Source organism: Schistocerca serialis, chromosome 2 (genome assembly GCF_023864345.2).
Source record: "Schistocerca serialis cubense isolate TAMUIC-IGC-003099 chromosome 2, iqSchSeri2.2, whole genome shotgun sequence".
NCBI classification, from domain to species: Eukaryota; Metazoa; Arthropoda; class Insecta; order Orthoptera; family Acrididae; genus Schistocerca; species Schistocerca serialis.
In genome coordinates, this window is record NC_064639.1 from 340,140,177 (window position 1) to 340,159,580 (window position 19,404).

A 19,404-nucleotide genomic window follows, 5' to 3' on the forward strand; every position below is an offset into this window, starting at 1 on the left:
GCACACCGTTAGGCCGTCTTCCGCTCACGCCCCAACATAGTGCAGCCCGCCTCCAGTGGTGTCGCGACAGGCGTGAATGGAGGGACGAATGGAGACGTGTCGTCTTCAGCGATGAGAGTCGCTTCTGCCTTGGTGCCAATGATGGTCGTATGCGTGTTTGGCGCCGTGCAGGTGAGCGCCACAATCAGGACTGCATACGATCGAGGCACACAGGGCCAACACCCGGCATCATGGTGTGGGGAGCGATCTCCTACACTGGCCGTACACCACTGGTGATCGTCGAGGGGACACTGAATAGTGCACGGTACATCCAAACCGTCATCGAACCCATCGTTCTACCATTCCTAGACCGGCAAGGGAACTTGCTGTTCCAACAGGACAATGCACGTCCGCATGTATCCCGTGCCACCCAACGTGCTCTAGAAGTTGTAAGTCAACTACCCTGGCCAGCAAGATCTCCGGATCTGTCCCCCATTGAGCATGTTTGGGACTGGATGAAGCGTCGTCTCACGCGGTCTGCACGTCCAGCACGAACGCTGGTCCAACTGAGGCGCCAGGTGGAAATGGCATGGCAAGCCGTTCCACAGGACTACATCCAGCATCTCTACGATCGTCTCCATGGGAGAATAGCAGCCTGCATTGCTGCGAAAGGTGGATATACACTGTACTAGTGCCGACATTGTGCATGCTCTGTTGCCTGTGTCTATGTGCCTGTGGTTCTGTCAGTGTGATCATGTGATGTATCTGACCCCAGGAATGTGTCAATAAAGTTTCCCCTTCCTGGGACAATGAATTCACGGTGTTCTTATTTCAATTTCCAGGAGTGTATGTAGAAATGAAACCTCTTTACAGCTGGATACTCTTTGGCTTGTTTCGAATGTTCTTCACAAATGCTCTGTGAGACGAAAAGTGTTTATATATAGGTACTGTACTTAAAAAAAACTATGACATCCATGCTGTAAACAGTTTTGTAAAAACTGTAGTCGCTATGTGCCACCTTGTAATACAGGGTGATTCAAAAAGAATACAACAACTTTAAAAATGTGTATTTAATGAAAGGAACATAATATAACCTTCTGTTATACATCATTACAAAGAGTATTTAAAAAGGTTTTTTTTCACTCAAAAACAAGTTCAGAGATGTTCAATATGGTCCCCTCCAGACACTCGAGCAATATCAACCCGATACTCCAACTCGTTCCACACTCTCTGTAGCATATCAGGCGTAACAGTTTGGATAGCTGCTGTTATTTCTCGTTTCAAATCATCAACGGTGGCTGGGAGAGGTGGCCGAAACACCATATCCTTAACATACCCCCATAAGAAAAAATCGCAGGGGGTAAGGTCAGGGCTTCTTGGAGGCCAGTGATGAAGTGCTCTGTCACGGGCTGCCTGGCGGCCGATCCATCGCCTCGGGTAGTTGACGTTCAGGTAGTTACGGACAGATAAGTGCCAATGGGGACTCTCCATACAGTTGATTGTGGAATTTGCAACTCTCTGCTAGCTCTGCGAGTCGATTTTCCTGGGCTGCGAACAAATGCTTGCTGGATGCGTGCTACATTTTCATCACTCGTTCTCGGCCGTCCAGAACTTTTCCCTTTGCACAAACACCCATTCTCTGTAAACTGTTTATACCAAGTTCAATACATCACCTATCAGGAGGTTTAACACCATACTTCGTTCGAAATGCACGCTGAACAACTGTCGTCGATTCACTTCTGCCGTACTCAATAACACAAAAAGCTTTCTGTTGAGCGGTCGCCATCTTAGCATCAACTGACGCTGACGCCTAGTCAACAGCGCCTCAAGCGAACAAATGTACATCTAAATGAAACTTTATAGCTCCCTTAATTCGCCGACAGATAGTGCTTAGCTCTGCCTTTTGTCGTTGCAGAGTTTTAAATTCCTAAAGTTGTGGTATTCTTTTTGAATCACCCTGTATATTTATTTACTCTTAACAGAACTAGTGACACTTCCAAGAAAGCCTTCCTCCTATCCTCAGTCCTAAGACTTTAAACGATGATTCTAAATATGTATACGGATCAAGCACCGAAGATGAGCCCCAGGACTCGAGAAGAATCATGTATGCAAGCGAAAATTACGATTTGTTAGGAAAGCGCTTGGTTTTCTCATTTATAAAGATTAAGAACGTCTGAGAAAGAGGCTGCGACTAAAAGGAAGAGAAGAGTCGCTTATCCTTCTTATGCTAACCCAATATCCGGGAAGATCGGTAGACTCCCATGGAAAAATGGCAGTCAGTGAATTTTGCGCTCGGCAGCATTCTTTGTCATGTTAAAGGCAATCTACGTCCCAAAAAGCCGCGTGTGTACCGCATTCCATTTGAATGTGGTATGTCTTGCGCGAGGCGAACTATTAGAACAGTGGAGGAAACACTCACTGTGCCTGTAGCACAAAAACATTATGAAACAGAATGAGACCATAATCATGATGCCAAGGCCGAGTTTCTGCGACAGGAGTCTATCGAGATGTAGATATCGGGGAACTTAATAAACGCGGGCGGAGATTTCAGTTCAAACAAGATCTATTAAGACCTCGACTGTCATCACATACAGCAAAGCTGGGTACCGCTCAGAGGATGTGCGTAATGAAAACAAGAAGTAAACTTTAAACGATACAGGAAGTGTTAAAACTTCCTTTTAAACTATAAGTTAAAAGTTTCCAGTTATGAAGCTCGCGGCAGCGGTAGTGGTTCAATCTGACTGGATCTCAGGTGGAGAGTACAGTTAACAGCACAACTCGCAGCACGTCAAGAAGACGGCTGGGTCGCTCGTCGAAATATGTGGATTAAAAGGAAACAGTTCGGTTTAGCGCTCAGTGTGTGACACCCAGACTTACATAATATTCATATCTATACTCATTTCTTAGCTTTGGAATTCCTTTCTGGGGAACAAGTGCACAAAATAAAAACATAGAAAAGGGCCATAAGAATAATGGCCATATACAGCAGTTGAGCTGATTGTAAAGACCTATTCAAAACACCGATGTTTTAACTACATCATGTCAGTACATTTGCACGTCTGTTGTGCACATCAAAAATAAGGTTGATAACTGCAACACAGACAGCTCTGTCCATGATAATAGAATGAGATAGACTGAACTCACGGAAAAAGAATAAAAATAAAACTCAAAACAGCGTTTTCTACCCAGGAATAAAACTGTACAATAAAGTGCTCAAGGAGGTCAAAGAATTTTTTTTTTTTTTTTTTGGTCATCAGTCTACTGACTGGTTTGATGCGGCCCGCCACGAATTCCTTTCCTGTGCTAACCTCTTCATCTTAGAGTAGCACTTGCAACCTACGTCCTCAATTATTTGTTTGACGTATTCCAATCTCTGTCTTCCTCTACAGTTTTTGCCCTCTACAGCTCCCTCTAGTACAATGGAAGTCATTCCCTCATGTTTTAGCAGATGTCCTATCATCCTTCCCTTCTCCCTATCAATGTAACCACATATTCCTTTCCTCTCCGATTCTGCGTAGAACCTCATTCCTTAACTTATCAGTCCACCTAATTTTCAACATTCGTCTATAGCACCACATCTCAAATGCTTCGATTCTCTTCTGTTCCGGTTTTCCCCCAGTCCATGTTTCACTACCACACAATGCTGTACTCCAGACGTACATCCTCAGAAATTTCTTCCTCAAATTAAGGCCGGTATTTGATATTAGTAGACTTCTCTTGGCCAGAAATGCCTTTTTTGCCATAGCGAGTCTGCTTTTGATGTCCTCCGTGCTCCGTCCGTCATTGGTTATTTTACTGCCTAGGTAGCAGAATTCCTTAACTTCATTGACTTCGTGACCATCAATCCTGATGTTAAGTTTCTCGCTGCTCTCTTTTCTACTACTTCTCATTACCTTCGTCTTTCTCCGATTTACTCTCAAACCATACTGTGTACTCACTAGACTGTTCATTCCGTTCAGCAGATCATTTAATTCTTCTTCACTTTCACTCAGGATAGCAATGTCATCAGCGAATCGTATCATTGATATCCTTTCACCTTGTATTTTAATTCCACTCCTGAACCTTTCTTTTATTTCCATCATTGCTTCCTCGATGTACAGATTGAAGAGTAGGGGCGAAAGGCTACAGTCTTGCCTTACACCCTTCTTAATACGAGCACTTCGTTATTGATCGTCCACTCTTATTATTCCCTCTTGGTTGATGTACATATTGTATATGACCCGTCTCTCCCTATAGCTTACCCCTACTTTTTGCAGAATCTCGAACAGCTTGCACCATTTTATATTGTCGAACGCTTTTTCCCGGTCGACAAATCCTATGAAAGTGTCTTGATTTTTCTTTAGCCTTGCTTCCATTATTAGCCGTAACGTCAGAATTGCCTCTCTCGTCCCTTTACTTTTCCTAAAGCCAAACTGATCGCCACCTAGCGCATTCTCGATTTTCTTTTCCATTTTTCTGTATATTATTTTTGTAAGCAGCTTCGTTGCATGAGCTGTTAAGCTGATTGTGCGATAATTCTGGCACTTGTCAGTTCTTGCTGTCTTCGGAATTGTGTGGATGATGCTTTTCCGAAAGTCAGATGGTATATCGCCAGACTCATATTCTACACACCAACGTGAATAGTCGTTTTGTTGCCACTTCCCCCAATGATTTTAGAAATTCTGATGGAATGTTATCTATCCCTTCTGCCTTATTTGAACGTAAGTCCCTCAAAGATCTTTTAAATTCCGATTCTAATACTGGATCCCCTATCTCTTCTAAATCGACTCCTGTTTCTTCTTCTATCACATCAAACGAATCTTAACCCTCATAGAGGCTTTTAATGTATTATTTCCACCTATCTGCTCTCTCCTCTGCATTTAACAGTGGAATTCCCGTTGTACTCTTAATGTTACCACCGTTGCTTTTAATGTCAGCAAAGATTGTTTTGACTTTCCTGTATGCTGAGTCTGTCCTTCCGACAATCTTATCTTTTTCGATGTCTTCACATTTTTCCTGCAGCCATTTCGTCTTTGCTTCCCTGCACTTCCTATTTATTTCATTCCTCAGCGACTTGTATTTCTGTATTTCTGATTTTCCCGGAACATGTTTGTACTTCCTCCTTTCATCAACCATCTAAAGAAGTTGCTAAAATATAAAAAAGGCAGTTAAAAAGTACCTATTAAGCAATACATTCTATGCATTGAGGGTTACTGAGATAACATCTTCATATGTGTTCTAAAAATGTATCAGACGCAAATAATAACGATGACAAAACATATCATTTCACATAACACTTTCACACTGTCTTCCCCTTCATATTTTTTTTTCTTCCGGAAAAACTTATTCCCTAGCTATACAATGTATAATAGTAACACTGATCCTCTTACTGAACTCAGCATCTCATTCTGTGCAGAGATATTCTGACTCAGTTTTTTCAGGCTAGCAGATGGGAAGAAGAAGTACACGAAACGGAAAAAGACGACTTCTCTCTGACTCTGACATCAGCTGATAGTGTGTGTAGTGCTACGTTACGAAACAGTGTTTTCATAGTGCGCGTATTGTGTGCAATGACTAGAAGTGAAAAAAGAATGATCAATGGAGAGCAGTCCCTTTTATTACTAAATAATTCCTTTGAAAAAAAAGTATTGTACATTAGGCATAAATAGAATGACGTACCCCTCTTTTCAAGAAATTTGCACTGTATTCCGTAGTCTGGAGGCCCCAGTTTTCGTCCAGCCATCCTAATTTCGGTTTCCCGTGGTTTCCCTAACTTACTTCAGGCAAATACCGGGACGATTCGTACTATAATGTCATGGCCGATTACCAGTCCCATACCTGTCAAACAAGCCCAGTAAGTATGTAAATGCCTGTATATATTTTACTGTTATATGTTGCTGTATATATGTTACTGTTACTGTTCTTAAATTTTAATACAAAGACATATCCAATATGCTTGTAAAAGTGATATGCGAACGAATACAATTACTGCTACTACTACCACCGGGAACCACGCCGTTAATATTCTACAGTTCACGTGTGGCTATGAACTGTTTAAAACCACGACTTTAAAAAACACGATAAAAGTATTCACGCGTTACTCTTCTATTTTCATGCTTTATGCAGTATATGTTTTATAATGCAATGATTATTTTATGTCTGGAACAAATTCTCGCATGTGTATCTACTTCAGTGATAGTGTGGAAATGGTATAGATCTATTAAAAGTTCATGCAGTTCGCGAACAAAGAAAACATATTGTACGCTCAGAGCTTTATGACCTCTTCAAGTGAAAAAAAGCAGGCCAATTACAGAGACAATATTGCACAAGAAGTTTGTGAATATCTCGTTGCGTAAAAAAAAGGCTCAAACACGGTATGAAAGGAAGAGAAAAATTAGCATCGTTAAAGAAAGACAGCGTAGCAGACGGTAATAAGATAGCAAGTCTAAACTAACAACTGGTCATTACCTAAGGTACAAAACCTTTTCAGCTAGTAATTAAACGGCATGGTAGTCCAGTAGGACGGAAAACTCAATTTTCTTCTGGATTAAAGTCAAAGACTCAGTCTAAAGATGTTTTTTGTGTATGTTATGCCTTTTGAGGGACATTTTGAAGGAGTAAAGAACACTTTTTTTTTAATATAATCCATTATGGAGTCGAGGTAGCAGTTGTCGTTATACTGGTTATCACTGTTAGCATGCAACCGCGATTCTTATACACATATTTTAACAACGCGTTTCAAGAGACAATGCTCTCATCATCAGGTTGTAAAGTCTATGTCATGAAATTAAACGGACTAAAAAGACAAAATAACATCACAAATAGTTGGGAAGTCCATAGAGTAAAACAGAATTAAAAGTATATTGGACTGTGGGTCCTCGTCTTACATTGAAGTTGTTGACACAAGTCGATGGCCGTCCCATAGTTACCAAGTATGCTGTCGCACTGTGCCGGCTCGGGAGCTGTTGTCGACTGACGTGCCTAGGTGTTGTGGCGTGGTTACAGCCGTGTGCTTGACGGTAACGCTATGCTATTGGGCGCCTTATTTCTTTATTGCATTGGTCTGCCATCGTTAGCCTCTAGCAACTCCGTCAGTGACATGCTACCAACTTAAAGTCGCATACCTACCCTAAAATAATTCTAAAAACCCGCTAAAAAATCTCATTTCTTTAAAATTATCTTGTGCATTTAGAATATTGCTTTGTTTCTTTTCATGGATAGCTATCACGAATTCCTCTAGTAAATCAAGTTTCCTCCCTTTCTTTTCTACATGCAATATTTCCACGTTATCTTCTATGCTATTAAGGGGATGGCCTGTTTCATATATATGGTTCGCAACAGCTGATTTGTCATAATTTCCTAACCTGAACGCATCTTTATGTTCTTTATACCGGATCGCGAATCATCTTCCTGTCTGCCCTATATATTTTGCATCACCAATTCTGCACTGAATCTTATAAACTCCCGATCTTTCAAACTTATTTCTCTTCTCGCCAATATCGTGCTTAAGGCTATACCTCACTATGTTATTAGTCTGAAAAGCTATTTTAACATCGTATGGCTCAAAAATATTTGCAATCTTTTGTGAGACTGATCCGCAGTATGGCATCGTGATAATTTTCTCTTTCTCTCCATCAGGTTTTTTTCTTTTTGCGCTTATTACTTTTCCGTAACAGTTTTTTAACCATATCTATTCTGTAACCGTTATTCATCGCTATTCTCTTAATTAATTTCAGTCTCCCTATCTTTTTCGCTCATAGGTATATTGACTGCCCTATGCACGAGACTACGGAAAGCAGCTTCTGTTTTACTATATGGACTTCCCAACTGTTTGTGATGGTATTTTATCTTTTTAGTCCGTTTAATTTCATGACATAGACTTTACAACCTGATGATGAGAGGATTGTCTCTTGAACCGCGTTGTTAAAATATGTGTATAAGAATCGCGGTTGAATGCTAACAGTGATAACCAAAGAACAAACACTTCATCAGAAGAAAACCATTTTCCAAATCAGGCTATTAGAGTGGAGACATGCCACTGGACATTGGGAAGAAGGTCACCGACACAATTCTGAAAACGGAAAAGGCAGATGAACGCAAGAACTGTCGTCCAGTCATGACACGTTCATAGGGTGCGTCGACTTAGAAAAAGAGCCCAACATAAAACAGCCAAAGATATCCGAAATTCTCAGAAAATCTATAGGGAAAGACGGGAAATACACAATATGTACAAAAGAAGTAAGAGGGGACACTGAGATTCGAAGACTATGTGCAAAATGCACAGTCTTGCCATGTGCTTCGTCACAAATGTATTGTATGTTATATGTGCTCAAGCTTTATAGTTGAATTAACGTGATGGTTTACGACACCACACTTGCCAACAATCATGCGTTGTTAAGCATCTGACTATGATGTTACATTTTACCTGAAGATGGTTCGTTTACGACCGAAACTGTTTGTTTCATAAAGTGACAATAAACTGTACAAACCATCAGTTCACAAAGGAACTGAAAATCATCACCTCCTCAAAATAATTCAGAAATGTTCAGATTGAAAAGGTGCAAGGCAAGGATGTATTCTTTCTCCCATACCGCTCAAAAGTCTACTGTTGCGGACAGAAAATGGTAGACTCCTCGCCCTTTCATCATGGACAACTGCAAAGTTTCACCGTCTGTTACACTGCATAACAGGTAAGGGAATAGAGTGTTATCAACATACAGCCTATTCGCATGTGTCCCTACAAGACCTTGTGAGAAAAAACATGAGATGGTTGTTGAACCAAAGTTAGGAGTTAAAAATAAGAAATAGGTAATTTTAAACGAAAACTGGTTTCTGGCGTAAACTGAAGTCAGAACATCCTCATCTATGAGCATCACACCTAGTAATAATTACTTTCTTTACTGTCCGTGCCTTTTGTAAGCTTTTTGAGGCAAATATTTTATCAAATACCAAAGTGCTTCCAGTCATACACTGCAGTAAAGTCGGTTTAGGTTACAATACTACAGAGGCAGATGTTGCGTCAAATTAAAACTCTGCATGTTACTTACATACAAAATTTAGCTCTTGCGTCATTACGGAAAATAAGAAATAAAACATCATATGAAACTCCCTGGCAGATTGCCACTGTGAAGTCAGGAAGATAGGAGATGAGGTACTGAGGTAATATGGAACTCCCTGGCAGATTACCAACGTGAAGTTTGGAAGGTAGGAGATTAGGTACTGAGGCAAGCTGTGAGCAGGGCTCGTGGGTCGTGCTTGGGTAGCTCGGTTGGTAGAGCACTTGCCCGTGAAAGTCAAAGATCCCGGCCCGGCCTGCAGTTTCTATCAGCCACGAAGTTTTCTATCGGTGCACACTCCGCTGCAGAGTGAAAATTTTTTTATGGAAACATAGAAGGTGATTTTTGAAACGGTGGCTTCAAGAAATTCGTTTGCTTCTACACAGTTCATTTTGAGACGCTTCTTTTCTACCAAACAGATTTTTTAAGGTTACGGAACAAGACTGGCAATGAATACATGAATTTCTTCGTGATGTATGCGAACCTTCAAAGTTATTATATTTGCATAATTGTTTTTTTGCCAGTGGCCTTGCCACAGTGGTAACACCGATTCCAGTCAAATCACCGAAGTTAAGCGCTGTTGGGTTTGGCTGGTACTTGGACGATCAGCATTGTGTCTCCTTTCGTGTTACGCTGTGGAATGGACAGTGAAGTTTTGCAGTTTTGCGTAACGAAAAGGCGAGAGGTGTCACGAATTCTGTCACCTACTGCACAGGGAATCAGTGGCGGAAATACGAGGCGGATTAAAATTCAGAATGAAAGAATGTCAATGGCTGTATTTGGAAAAGAAAAAACCGATGATGGACGAACAGGAAGGATACTAAAAGCAGACTAAGAACATACCGAATATTTTCTATACATATGGTATCACGCCGAGCGCTACAGTCTGGAACCGCGCGACCGCTACGGTCGCAGGTTCGAATCCTGACTCGGGCATGGATGTGTGTGATGTCCTTAGGTTAGTTAGGTTTAAGTAGTTCTAAGTTCTAGGGGACTGACGACCTCAAATGTTAAGCCCCATAGTGCTCAGAGCCATTTGAACCATATGGTATCACGGCCTGAATGAAATGTGTTATATGAAAAGATTTTCCACCCTGTACTGTAAATTTCTTTATTTATTTGTGCTGAAGGCAAATTTCGAGCTCACGGTGTTCTCAAGTGAAATATTTTTCATTGGATTAATGCTTTGTTTGCGGCGACCCGTACAGTAACCGAACCACGGAAGACACGTAGTTGAGATAAACAGGTGGCACAAGGGACCAATTTCTTTTTTTTTATAAACCGTAACACCACGTAACGATACACTAAGAACTACATGAAACTTTTTTCTTTTCTTTGAAAACTCCATCACACAGAGCTGTACATTATTCAATAATTTTTAATACCAGTTTCCACGCTAACCAAAATCTCGCCAGAAATATACCAGCCTTTTATCACTCTGTTAGTCTAGTCATTCATACAGTTTGTCTCGAGGTTAAGAATTAATTGTTATGCATTTTTCAAAACATATTACTGCTGTTGATAGTCGTCTGAAGAAAATATTTTTTCACTTTATGAACTGTCGAAAATATACCAGCCTTTTACTACTAGGTTCGTCAAGTCATACATATTGTTTGCCTCGAGATTAAGAATTGTGTAGCACTATGTTATAGGCTCAGATGTAATTACAGAAAATGGTAGACATCGATTTATTGACAGAAAACAGCAGGTTTTATATGAAAGACGTCGCTTTCAAAGCACTTTTTCGACCTGTACTGGAATGTCGCTCAAGTGTCCGTCAGTTGATTAACAAGAGACTCTGCAATAAAGGCGGTATTAGTTCAAGAGTAAATATAGCATTAACAGATTGTCGTCAGAAAGTGTTCTTGTTTTCAAAGCATCTAGTTACATGTTGCACTGTTTTCTGTACGACTGAAAGCAATTTTCCTCGCACGGGAGGTACTCGTTTTATTGAAGTACTAGAAGGGGCTATCAAAAAATTTCCGCTCCCCTAATCGGTATGCCAATGAGGCAAAATCGTCGTCCCACCGACGCACCACTTTAAAGATACGTGGACAGTTCAAAGCTTTTTTTAAGGAACCGAAGGCGTGATAATAGCATGGGGAGGCATCAGGACTATAGGGTGGATGATCTAGTGTCTCCCATTTGAGTCAGCGTAGCTTGTGCGTTACAACATTTGCGATATGGGTACTTTGGTTATCATGAAGCAACAACACCCCTTGACGCACCTTTCCGCAGCGGTTGGTTTTCGACGGACATGCTGCCCCTTATACAATGTTTGTTATGCGACGGGTCTCTACCGGCCTTTGTCCTTCGGCAGCCAAGAAAAGAATAAGAGCACGTTAGTCTCGTTTGGGTGCTTTCGGTAATAACCTCGTCGTAGTTCACGCTTCCGTATTTACTGCATGCACGTCGGAGAGACGCGAATATCACTCTAATCCCTTGCCTACATGTCCGTTCTTGCATACTTGCATCTGAGCCGCGCTAAGTTGCATATACGCTGCAGCAACGCCTTCAAACGGAACTTTTTGAACACCCCATATAAATATCCATATTACATTATTTTTTCAACTATGGAGCGTTTGGAAAATCTACAAGTTCAAAATACGTAGATCTTTGATTCAGCGCTCGAACTGTGCAGCGAGGAACGGGTTGAGGAATTTACTGTCGGAAAAAAATATCCTGAAGCTTGCTCAACAGAACTATTACTGAGGAACAGTGTGGAAATTGAGGCATGCAACTGTTAGACGTGGGACTACTGATCACAGGCATTGTGAATAACTGTCTACGTGTCTGCACGAGATCTCACGTTAATTACACGGATATTCCCTTCAGGTCGCGGTAGTTAAGAACCGGCTTTCATTTCTCTTTCTAGGCATAAAAATGCGATTTCACGACCGGATTCAAGTATCGAGTTTCACATCAGGTTTTACCCTACGGTTCTCACAATCACCCGAACCTACAATTTAGCTACTTGCACTTCTTGACGCAACGATGGTTGATGCTGATTGTATCAATTATCAGTATAGATTAACAGTCGATTGTTCCTTACAGAGAATCTGTTCAACAATTGGTTTTTAATAACAATTTGAAAGAACTGCTATTTGCATCTGTTACAGCTTGACTTTAAATCACTGTTTATGATGTGGAGAGAAATTTCTCTGCATATCTGCCCACGTCACTCGATGTTTTCAGCGTTCCATCCATATTCTCTAGCTTCTGTTATTCCCCGCAGCTAAAACGGTCATGTGCTTTCCAAATATTAAGAGAATCACTTCTTTTCTTTTTCCTACTCTGAACATCATCTCCATTCAAATATATAAAACACTTTTCACATGCCCAGATTTTAGGTCTAAAGAAACGAGCCCCACATATTCACACTGTTGGTATACCCGCTGCACTTGCATCTCAGTTTTTCTTTAAACGTAGCATAGCATGGAAAGGCAGATAGGGAATAAAAGCGAATAAATGTCCTGTTAACTGCTTTGAAGGGGTAAATATCTTGAAGAATAAATATCTGGAACTCAGATGTGCGTACTACCTAGCGCGAAGCAGAACAAAGAGACTAACAAAATATCTCTCTTATTAAGTGTCCGATTTCAGGAAACAATTATGTGACAGGCTGTTGCCAGAGCATCAGTGAAGGTTTATCATATAGTAAAATGTAGCTTCGATGTACTTCAATGGTGTGTCCTGCAGAGACTTCGGGTCGTAGGCTTGCATTAGATAATATTGTGAATTTTGTCAAAGATACCAGGTCCATATAAAATACTCAATGTATCTGAGGTGTATTAGTTGAAAACAGTCTTGGTTGCAATTTTAGATTTTTTTAAATTTATCAGCTACGCGTTTCGCCTTATTAGGCTTCTTCAGGCTGATATTAATTTCAACGTGAACGCGTTATGCATGTCTTGGAGTCACTCATGTCCACCTAGAAAGTATTTACTGAGCTTAACGAAGGCGATGTTGGCCTGATGTACTCGACGATGCCCCTTAGCTACACTGTCTAAAGGTTCGTCCTAAGAAATACCAAATTAAGATCAGCCTGAAGATACCTAAATAAGGCGAAACACGTAGTTGATAAATTAAAAAAAATTAAAATTGCAAAAATGGTTAAAATGGCTCTGAACACTAAGGGACTTAACATCTGAGGTCATTAGTCCCCTAGAACTTAGAACTACTTAAACCTAACTAACCTAAGGACATCACACACACCCACGCCCGTAGCGGTCGCTCGGTTCCAGACTGAAGCGCCTAGAACCGCTCGACCACACCAGCCGGCACTAAAATTGCAACCAAGACTGTTTTCAACTAATACTACTAAACACTGGTTCAAAATGGTTCAAATGGCTCTGAGCACTATGGGACTTAACATCTATGGTCATCAGTCCCCTAGAACCTAGAAATACTTAAACCTAACTAACCTAAGGACATCACACAACACCCAGTCATCACGAGGCAGAGAAATACTAAACACTGGATTGCTGAGTCATGCCACAGATGGACTGGAAGAGTGTCTGAGGTGTAATAGAAGGCAGATAAGTTGTACACAGTGTTTCAAAGTCTTTACGTCACCTAGGGGTAGCAACTTTTGTTACAGACAAATTGTTTGACGACGCTTTGTGTGGTCTATAGGCGTCCTTTTCTATTGGTTATGCCCCTGAGAGGCGGCGTGGTGTAGTCATTCTGCGGCGTGCGGCGTGCTTGTGGCCTATAATCCAGTCGTCTGTTCGGTATGAAAAGGGTAAAGTCCAGCAAAATTAAAGTTCCTGAATTGGTTCTAAAATACCTTTCTCCTCTTAGAGACCATTCGTACTGTTTCCCTGTTGAAAGTTACTCTATCAGTTTATTGGGGGTAGGTAGTGTGCAGCACATATGGTTGGTAAATGTTTGTATCCCCACGCACGGCGAACATCAAACGACTCCTAGATACCCCGGGAAGGGTCAACGAACATTTTGTCTCTAACAAAAGTTGTTCCCTAAGACCTCATCCATCACCCCTAGATATTTGCTGATGCCAAGTGTCTACAGGAACATTGCTCGGGCCACCGAGGGCGGGAGAATCCGTGTGGAAGTATGTTTCACTGTATTCAGATCGTCCTGCATCGCCGAGAACTTCATTGTTGCTCCTAGCAACACCAGTTCCAAGTCTGCTGAGCGACTCACATGTGCTCAGCACCTATAACACGTGGTTGTGGTCGTGAATTTTTCTGGTGGCGGAATCCGGTTATGCCCCTTACGCAACACCCTCTTCTCCACTGGGGAATTGTTCATTGAAGTCTGCAGAGGTACTGAAGAAGCTGATTCAGTGGCCGATTGGCGGGTTGTGAACCGTGGAGCGATTCTTATTTACAGTAGACAACTTCACCCTTTCTGCCTGTGTACTGCTGCTTTCTTTCTAATCATTGGGCGTGCTATGCCAAACTGCTAGCAGAGTTCGTCCACTGTTACGTATTTCAGTCAACCGCTTTTGACTAGGCATTAGTCGACTTACCTGAAATGTGCTGAATCATATCATTCGAAATTCGCCTATCCTCAGCCGAAAGAAACACATTTGTGGAGCACTTATGCACTGCTGATTTGAATCTTCGAATTGACTTTAGGTATGTATCCTTTGGAAATGGCACTAGACGTATAGTTTTGAAACGTCCCCTTTGAACAATTATACAAGACTGTGCTTAACCTGACACACAATACTTTGTTAGCGCAACGCAATCTGACTTTCAAAATTTCCTACTAAAGAATGGCCCTGACAAACATTAAACTATACCTTTCACAAATCACTTACCTCACAAAAATCTTCGCTGCTCAAGCTACTGCAATACAGCGAGCGCCACTACTGCCAGCTAAATAAAAGATTCAAACTACTGAAGGCACTAACTACTGATAGGGATAGTTAGCAAATGAAAGATATTAATAGAGAACAAACAATGTATTTACCTTGATATCATCATATATAAATATATCAGTTCATGAAAAATTACAAAACTCCGCCATCTCTCTCCCCACATCCACCACTGCTGGCGGCTCACCTCCAACTGCGCAACGCTACGCGCTGTTCACAGCCAGCTGCCTAACACTACAATGGCGAGTATTACAACAATGCAAAGCAGACACAGACTGCCCACAGCACAGCCAGTGATTGTCATACAGAGGTGGCGTTACCAATAAAAAACCTAAACAGCCTACTTACATAGAGAAAATATAAACAGCCTACTTACATAGCCCCCATGCTCCCCACAAAAATTTTTACAAATGGTGTTGGGCACTGGCCAATACAGATTTGACAAAAATTTTTCAAAATTACAGTAACAAAGATATAAAATGCACACACTTATTGATACATTGTTGGTCAAAAGCTAAAAATTTCTCACAGTCCATAAAGACAGTCCACATTGTTCATCACAGTGAAACTGCCGTTTCTTTTCTCAAAGTCTGAGCAGTAAAAGACAATGCACACAGAAGTAGTGGATTTCCATGCAGTCTTGAAGAAGTAGTGTTGTCCTTCCAATGGAAAGACAGTGCTGACTCTTGACATGCTGACAGGTAATGGGCCACAATGGAGCAAACCCACAGCAGAGTCATTCGAAGTTTTGAAGAATATTGGTAGGTAGGTCATCACAGAGCAGACCCACTGTAGTCCTGGTAGAGATTGTGGTATTGGTGGGCCACCAGAGGTGCAGACCCACTGTAGTCCTTGTAGAGATTACGGTATTGGTGGGCCATCAAAGATGCAGACCCACTGTAATCCTTGTAGAGATGGCCAGCAGCCATCTGTTGTGACTGTGCAGGTGCACAATCACCATTGAAGAGTCTTGCGGATAATATAGCAAGTCCATAAACCACCACTTGTGCACTCACAAAGTTTTTGAAATTGTCCTTAGAACCAGCAATGCTGTTATCCAGTCCCTTGCTGAGTTATTAACACACGTGCAAACACTAACAGTCCCTACTTCTCACATATTGTCCATATACTATGACCAACAGAAATGTGTGCAGTGAAATGTAACTAACAAGTTAATAATGTCATGAACTGGTGACAATTACAATTTTATAACATAAGAATACAATTACAAAGGTACAAAATACATCATTAAAAACATAATAATACAGATAACATTTGTAGTACAGGCTTTACAAAAGAATAGAAATAAACATATACATCAGTGTTACAAAAATAGTGACATAAGTACATACATAAAATAATGAGAATAGTTTTCGAAACATTAATTTCACACATGAACATTGAAACAGAACAGAATTGTAAACAACTTTACAAAGAAAATAACATATTATTAATGCCAATTATATTCGAGGATAACAGTATTCCTCATCATAGTGAATGTAGCTTAATATTAAAAGAAGAAAAAATTCTATGAAACTACACAGAGACAGGAAGAAAACAAATACTCAAGGGTACACAAACACATAGTGGGATAACACCAATAGGAAAGGACAGGGTTCGTTTTCAGTGTAACATGTGGTACTGCAGTCCAACCCAAAACTTCATATATCTTTCCTCTTATTTCATCCTTTGTTTCCACCAAAAAAATTCTATCTAAGCATGCTTTCTGTATTTATATGTTCACACATTTCTTAACATTTATTTCCAAGAAAATCCTACCTAAACCTGTTTTCTCAATGCATTTCTTCCAATTCATCGCAACTCATTCTCTTAGAGGCTACCCCCTCTTAAGCTAACTTAAATCTACTGAGCTCAGATGCTAAACTAAGGGACGAGGCAATGCAGCATCACATAACAAATCAACACAAACAGCAATGCAAAAAATGCAAATTGGCAAAGCTAGCAGCATAAATGAGCAAAAGTCAAATTCAATAACACTATGCCTGGCAAACAGCAGCAACTTATACCTAAACATGACATAGCGCAAGCAGAAAAAATATTACACTAAACAACAATGCAGATAAGGGAAATGTATCATCTTAATGTCTATGTAATTAAAGTGGTGCACCACAACAACTGATTGTAAAAAGAAATATTACCATGTACTTGAAAAGAAAATTATAGATGCAGTTACTGGTATTAGTCCCTTCTTATTGTTCTTTCCTTTCCAAGTGCTCCTTTTTTAAAGAATGTGGATCATAAAATAATTATTTAATAGATCTGTTGACAGAAAGTGTTCACATTAGCAAATGCATTTTATTTTATAAAAGCAATGCTGCAACACAGCTGGAAACCAGATGTCAAATGAAATAAGCAACTACGAAAAGCAAAGTATAAAAATATCATTCAGTAGTCATGTGACATTTCATAAGTTAGTAGCTCTCAACTCTCGTAGAAAGACGCTTGTCGTAATCAGGTGTGCAGATGTACGAATATTTCTCGTCATTTCATTAGGCATTTCAGTAAATATCACAAAGTGCGAGTAATCATATGTTTTCAAGTAACGAGGGTGTCGCATTAGCGATGAAAGGCACACCCTAATGGCTTGTTCTCCAGGTGTTTGACACAGCTGTGTGCCCACAACGCATTACAAAAATCATATGTGGTTAATGGCGTCCCCTTTTTTTTTCTACCTGTGCCGCTGAAAAGGGCTCGCAATAATGGCTTTTTCTCCAGGCGTCTGACACAGCTGGGTGCCCGCGACGCACTACGTGCAGGTGGTCACTTAACTTTCGTACGGAAATATTTACGACAGCACTACCGTGGTAGTCTCATATAAAAATATTTCACAGGTCAAGAATTAGCGTTGCAAATCTGTAGAAACAAAACCCTATAAATATAACAGTGTCCAAAAAAATTTTCAGTGGCATTGTGATACATTCATGCATATACACACACATTTCATAACTCTTAAAGTACGATTCTTGGTTTCCAACAACCTTTTCATAAATCAGAGTCCCTAACCCCTACTCCTTATTCCTTACCTTATTACACATATACATATTCATATTCATCAACACGTCTTCAATATTTCATCATAATAGCTACATAGCATAATCAGATTCCTCATATAGCATCAGCTTATTTATCATAAACATACCTCAACAGCATAGTACACATCGTCGTCGTAATAATAACATCATAACACTTCAGTCAAATCTCAAAATCGTCGTAACTTCCTCCAATAATTTCAAAACGTAAAAAAAATTCTCTGCTCATTTCAATAGTGTCATCTACCTCAAACGTACTTTAAAAATCATGATCTCATACCAAATACATCATATAAAGCTCTCATAGTATCACAATGGTTCCGAAAAATATGAGCATTTCACAAAGTACACACAAAATACAATTTCATAAGTGTGAAGTTATCCAACTGTGTAATTTCGTAAACATCTGTCACTGATATAGTAAAATAAATGTTTGTCTCTCTCAGTTAAATGATCAGATAGCTGTGTAATTTACATGTTAGAGAAATATGGTACCGATGTGTAAAGTTGTATAAGCAAAATACCATATTAGCTAGGGTTCCTTGTGGTTGCCACACACATGGTACACAAAGTAGGCGTGTACCCCCCTGAGGATAAATGTAATTATACCCTCAGGTGTTACAAATTACAGCAATGGAATGAAATGTATCACGGAAAACTTTCTTTGTAATTAAAAAATCTTTGAAAATAAGTGTTTTAAGTATAAGATTAATCACTCAAATGCGTGTCCTGTAGCGCTAAATGCCCGTCTTGCTGTAAGATAATCTCTGTGGAAGTGTCGTAGTTATCGTCCTCCGAAAGCTAAGTTCTGCAGAAGTCAATGTACTTACCACATGATAAACAAAAGTGAAATGCTTTGCGTATAGATGTCGTAGTTATTATGCTTATTGGCGTGATGAAGAAAGTACTGTACAGTAACGTATCGTTGTGCCACGAAAAAGGCTGTCTCATTGTTGCTATACCACAAAAGTTACTACTAAAACATGTTTTTCTTTCCAGAAGAATTCAGAAAACTGTGCAGATATAAAACAGATACACCGCAAAAGCAACATTGTAAATTGTCACTCATTAGTAGCGTCGTGATAAAAATCGTGTAACTGTCACATAAACTAACCTCTGTGTCATCTGGTATCTCTCAGAAAGCACTTTAAATTCAGAATGTATTTTCAAATAAACCAAAATGTTGCATTAAAATCTCATTAGCAGTACTGGTAAATGTTCTAAGTATGTGAGCCTCATAGTCGTTACGTAATCGTGCAACAAACAAGCAAGAATGTACACACACAATAACACTGTGACGTCTGTTTACTATAACAATGCATTCGTCATTTCTGTTTAAATAATTTCTCTTGGTTCTTGGCTGGATATTGAACTTCAAACATTGTTGCATGGTAACAGTTTCTAAAGCATACTAGTAACGTGAAGTGAAACGTTTTATGGCAAAGACAAAGTTAAAAGGCAGATTATCTGTCAATAAATGGTTTTACATGAGAAA